The 6,000-nt window shown below is 39.7% G+C and overlaps 1 long non-coding RNA gene across 1 annotated transcript in view; it reads left to right on the plus strand.

Annotated features, from left to right (window-relative positions):
- Positions 1-4,955, plus strand: part of LOC145533353 (uncharacterized) — a 41,384-nt gene extending 36,429 nt beyond the window's left edge. Inside the window, exon 5 of the long non-coding RNA XR_014074016.1 lies at positions 4,224-4,955. This is a non-coding gene — a long non-coding RNA (uncharacterized LOC145533353). The remainder of the gene's footprint in view (positions 1-4,223) is intronic.
- The last annotated feature ends 1,045 nt before the right edge of the window (positions 4,956-6,000 follow it).

A 6,000-nucleotide genomic window follows, 5' to 3' on the forward strand; every position in this document is an offset into this window, starting at 1 on the left:
GTGACCGCACCATTGTGGATACTGGGGCCATTAAGACCTTTTTCGTATACTTTTTCTGTGTATTCTTGCCACCTCTTCTTAGTCTCTTCTGCTTCTGTTAGGTCCTTACTGTTTTTGTCCTTTATTGTGCCCATGCTTTGTACTTTTATTTTATATAGATCTTATACATATCTGTTGGATTTATATCTGTTTCAGTTTTTTGGTTGATACTGTAAATGGTATTGTGTTTTTTAAATTTCAGATTCTATTTGTTTATTGCTGGTTTGTAGGAAAGTGATTGACTTTTGCATATTGAGCTTGAATTCTCTGACTTTGCTGTAGTCATTTGTTAGTTCAGGAATTTTTTTATGTCAGTTTTTTTGGATTTTCTACTTAGATAATCATGTCATCTGTGAACAAAAACAGTTTTATGTCTTCCTTCCCAACCTTTTACTTATTTATTCAAGTCTTATCTCTTTTTTTCCCCCTTCGCCTGGCTGAAGGTTAGTCAGTTTTATCTTTTAAAAAAATAGTTCTTGATTTTTATGTTGCTTTTCTGGTCTTGATTTCATTTACTTCTTTTCTGATCTTCTTCATTTTCTTCCTTTTGCTGACGCTGGGCTTACTTTGGTCCTCTTTTTTCTGGTTTCTTGAGGTGTAAAGTTAGGTTGTTTTTTAAGACTTTTTTTTTTTTGCTGATGTACAGGTTTATAGCTATTAACTTCCCTCTTAGAACTGTTTTTGCTGCATTCCGTAAGTTTTGGAATATTTCCATTATTGCTTCTTTCAAGATACTTTTTGATTTCTTCTTTGACTCAATGGTTGTTCAGGAATGTGTTGTTTCATTTGCACACAGAAATTTTCCATTTTTCTTGTTATTGATTAGAAACCATAGTTTCATAGCATTGTGTTCCGAAAAGATATTTGCTAAGGTAGAAATTTTCTTATATTTGTTAAAACTTGTTTTGTGACCTAATATAATCTATCTTTGGAGGAGGAAATGGCAAGCCACTCCATTATTCTTGGCTGGAAAATTCTGCAGACAAAGGAGCCTGGCGGGCTACAGTCCGAGGGGTCGCAAAGGGTCGGATAAGACTGAATGACTGAGCGTGCATCCATGATCTATCCTGGACGTTGTTCCTCTTGAATTTGGGGATTTTTGGATGGAATGTCCTATATATGCCTGTTAGGGCCATTTGGGGTAAAGTATAGTTCAATTCTAGTGTTTCTGCATTGATTTTCTGTCTGGTACTTTAATCTACTCAAATCCCTACTTAAATTTCCTACTATGATCGTATTACTATCTATTTCTCCCTTCAGATCTGTTCGTATTTATTTAATACATGTTAGGTGCCTATATATTTACAACTGTCATATCTTCTTGATGAACTGACCCTTTTATCATTATATGAAGTCTTTGTCTCTTACAGTTTTTCTCTTAAAGTCTTTTTTGTCTTTCGTAAGTACAGTTATCTTTGCTCTCTTTTGGTTTCCACTTGCATGGGATATCTTTCCCATCCTTTCTTCTTTTATATTTTATTTTCATTTATTTGTGTATTTGGCTGCGTTGGGTCTTAGTTGTGGTATGTGGAATCTTTTTTTTTTTAAGTTGCGGCATATGAGATCTTTTACTTCCAGCATGTCAACTAGTTTCGGCATGTGGGGTCTAGTTCTCCGATCAGGGATTGAACCCGGGCCCCCTGCATTGAGAGCACAGACTCTCAGGCCCTGGAGAATCTCATGGACAAAAGAGCCCAGTAGGCTACAGTCCATAAGGTGGCAGAGTCGGACATGACTGAAGAGACTTAGCACACACAAGCACACATGTGTATACAGGTATATGTATATATATACATACATTTCACTATATATAAGTGAAGTCCTATTCAAAAAACAGGGAAGTCCTATTATACTTAAAAAAAAAAGCAAAACTTTTTTAGTGTTTTCCCTGGAACTTGCAATATACATTTACAACTAATACAAATTCACTTTCAAACAACACTATACAACTTGGCAGGGAGTTTGAGTACCTTATAGTAACTGATCCAAATTTTTCCTTCCTGTCTCTTGTATCATTACTGTCATTCAATTCACTTATAGATAGTGAAATGTATATATATACATATACCTGTATACACAAGTGTGCTTGTGTGTGCTAAGTCTCTTCAGTCGTGTCCGACTCTTTGCCACCTAATGGACTGTAGCCTTCTGGGCTCCTCTGTCCATGAGATTCTCCAGGCAAGAGTACTGGAGTGGGTTGTCACGCCTTTCTCCAGGAGATCTTCCCAACTCAGGGGTCAAATCTGCCTCTCTTACATCTCCTGCATTGTTATATGTGTATACATGTATACTTATATAAGCATACTAATGGAATACATTATTGCTGTTGTTCAGCCATTCAGTCATGTCCGACTCTTTGTGACCCCCATGGACTGCAGCATGCCAGGCTTCCTTGCCCTTTACTATTTCCCAGAGTTTGCTCAAACTCAAGTCCATTGAGTCAGTGATGCCATCTGACCATCTTGTCCTCTGTTGTCCCCTTCTCCTCCTGCCCTCAGTCTTTCCCAGCATCACTGTCTTTTTTCAATGAGTTAGTTTTTGCATCAGGTGGCCAAAATATTGGAGCTTCAGCTTCAGCATCAGTGCTTCCAGTGAATATTCAAGGTTGATTTCCTTTAGGATTGACTGGTTTAATCTCCTTGCAGTCCGAGGGACTCTCGAGTCTTCTCCAGCACCACAATTCAAAAAGCATCCATTCTTCACAGCTCAGTCTTTTTTATTGTCCAGTTCTTACCTCTGTACATGACTACTGGAAAAACCATAGCTTTGACTATACAGACCTCTGTCAACAAAGTTAGGTCTCTACTTTTTAATACTCTGTCTAGGTTTGTCACAGCTTTTCTTCCAAGGAGCAAGAGTCTTTTAATTTCATGGCTGCAGTCACCATCCTCAGTGATTTTGGAGTCCAAGAAAATTAAGTCTGTCACTGTTTTCATTGTTTCCCCATCTATTTGCCATGAAGTGATGGGGCCGGATGTCATGATCGTAGTTTTTTGAATGTTGAGTTTTAAGCCAGCTTTTTCACTCTCCTCTTTCACTTTCATCAAGAGGCTCTTTAATTCCATTTTGCTTTCTGCCATTAGGGTGGTGTCATCTGCATATCTGAGGTTGTTGATATTTCTCTCAGCAATCTTGATTCCAGCTTGTACTTTATCCAGCCCAGCATTTCACGTGATGTACTCTGTACAGAAGTTAAATAAGCAGGGTGACAGCATGCAACCTTGACGTACTCCTTTCCCAGTTTGGAACCAGTTCATTGTTCCATGTCCAGTTCTAACTGTTACTTCTTGACCTGTATACAGGTTTCGCAGGAGGCAGATAAGGTGGTCTGGTACTCCCACGCTTTAAGAATTTTCCAGTTTGTTGTGATCCACACAGTCAAAGGTTTTAGTATAGTCAGTGAAGCAGAAGTAGAATTTTTTTCTGAAATTCTCTAGCTTTTTCTATGATCCAACAGATGTTGGCAATTTGATCTTTGGTTCCTCTGCCTTTTCTAAATCCAGATTGTACATCTGAAAGTTCTTGGTTCACATACTATTGAAGCCTAGCTTGGAGGATTTTGAGCATTACCTTACTAGCATACGAAATGAGTGCAATTGTGCTGTAGTTTGAACATTCTTTGGCATTGCTCTTCTTTGGGATTGGAATGAAAACTGACCTTTTCCAGTCCTATGACCCCTGCTGACTTTTCCAAATTTGCTGGCATATCAAGGGACGCATTTTAACGGCATTGTCTTTCAGGATTTGAAATAGCTCAGCTGGAATTCCATCACCTCCATTAGCTTTGTTTGTAGTGATGCTTCCTAAGGCCCACTTGAGATGTCTGGCTGTAGGTGAATGATCACATTATTGTGGTTACCTGGATCATTAAGATCTCTTTTTGTATAGTTCTGTGTATTCTTGCCACCTCTTCTTTTTTTTTCTTTTAAATTAATTTCTTAATTTTAATGGAGGCTAATTACTTTACAATATTGTGGTGGTTTTTGCCATACATCGACATGAATCAGCCGTGGGTGTACATGTGTCCCCCAGTCCTGAACCCCCCTCTCCATACCTCTGGGTCGCCTCTTCTTAATATCTTTTGCTTCTGTTAGGTCCATACCATTTCTGTCTTTAGTGTGCCCATCTTTGTTATTTATTAGATCAATTAATAATAAGAAGTTATTATTTTCTGTTATATGCAGAGTACGTCATACGAAATGCCAGGCTGGATGAAGTGAAAGCTGGAATCAACATTGCCGGAAGAAATATTAATAACCTCAGATACTCAAATGACACTACCCTTATGGCAAAAAGTGAAAAAGAGTGAAAGATGGTAACTGCAGCCATGAAATTAAAAGACGCTTGCTCCTTGGAAGAAAAGCTATGGCCAAGCTAGACAGCATATTAAAAAGCAGAGACATTACTTTGCCAACAAAGGTCTGTCTAGTCAAAGTTATGGTTTTTCTAGTAGTCATGTATGGCTGTGAGAGTTGGACTATAAAGAAAGCTGAGATCCAAGGAATTGATGCTTTTGAACTGTGGTGTTGGAGAAGACTCTTGAGAGTCCCTTGGCCTGCAAGGAGATCAAACCAGTCAATCTTAAAGGAAATCAGTCCTGAATATTCATTGGAAGGACTGGTGCTGAAGCTGAAACTCTGATACTTTGGCCACTTGATGCGAAGAACTCACTCATTGGAAAAGACCCTGATGCTGGGAAAGATTGAAGGCAGGAGGAGAAGGGGATGATGGAGGATGAGATGGTTGGATGGCATCACCGACTCGATGGATGTGGGTTTGAGCAAACTCTGGGAGTTCGTGATGGACAAGGAAGCCTGGCTTGCTGCAGTCCATGGAGTCACAAAGAGTGGGTCACAACTGAGTGACTGAACTGAACTGATAATAAGAAAATTAAAGTTTTGTTTTGTCTTTGCTAATTTCTTTTTTGATGATTAATATTTATGTAAACAGTTATCTTTCTTTTTTTGGGCACCCCGGGGCTTGCGGGATCTCAGTTTCCCCAATGGAAACAGATATCTTTCTTTCTTTTCTTTTTTTGTCTACCCTGAGTTTTTCAGGATCTCAGTTCCCCCACCAGGGATTGAACCTGAACCATGGCAGTGAAAGCTGGAATCTTAACCACTTGGCCACCAGGGAACTCCCACATTGTTATGAAGTTCTGAGTTTCTGACTTCTATCATTTTCCATCTCTCTAAATAACTTTAAGAAAACATTTCATGCAAGGCAGGGCTACAGGCAACAAATTCCTTCAGTTTTTGTTTGTCTTTGAGAAAAAAATCACAATTTCTCCGCTTCTGAAGAATAATTTTGCATGGTCCAGAATTCTAGGCTGGTAGTGTTTGCTTTTTTTCAATACTTTAAACATTGCATTCCATTCTCTTCTTGCTGGTCATATATAATTCTTCTCTTTCTTCCTCCAGAGATGAGGTGATTTTTCCCTTAGGCTTCTTTCAGGATTTTTTTTTTTTGCATTTTGCTAAATTAAGTTTAACAGGCATTCTGAGGCAGAAAAGGGGTGAAGGAATACATGGAATTTAAAGAATTTCAGTCTTGGAGTGAGGGGTAGTGGTGCCAGTTCCTCTAGCCAGGTTCAGAAGTTTTCCTGTTAATGAATGACCCTGGGGAGCAAAATGTCCCCAATGCACGTAGGGTGTGGTGGAGGCTTGGGGCATTTGGATTCATCAGGATAATAAGCAGAGCCTAATGCCACGCCCAGCACTTGCATTTAAACCATCACCCTGCAAAATAGCTGCCACCCTGGCAGGCACAGGTGAGATCTGAGACCTGAGAAGGGGACTCGCCCAAGGTCCCTTGGGAGGCGGGCTTCACCTTGCTTCACCTCCTCTCAGCTGCACAAAGTCAGCTCCCTTGGCTGAGGTTGAGATGCCCCAGGGCAGGGAAACTCCTACCGCACACACTTCCTGCTGAATATAGAGCCTAGCAGGGGTTCAGCCTCTTCAG

The sequence above is a fragment of the Giraffa tippelskirchi genome, chromosome 13 (assembly GCF_054371585.1).
Source record: "Giraffa tippelskirchi isolate mGirTip1 chromosome 13, T2T-mGirTip1v1.2.pri, whole genome shotgun sequence".
Taxonomy (NCBI): Eukaryota; Metazoa; Chordata; class Mammalia; order Artiodactyla; family Giraffidae; genus Giraffa; species Giraffa tippelskirchi.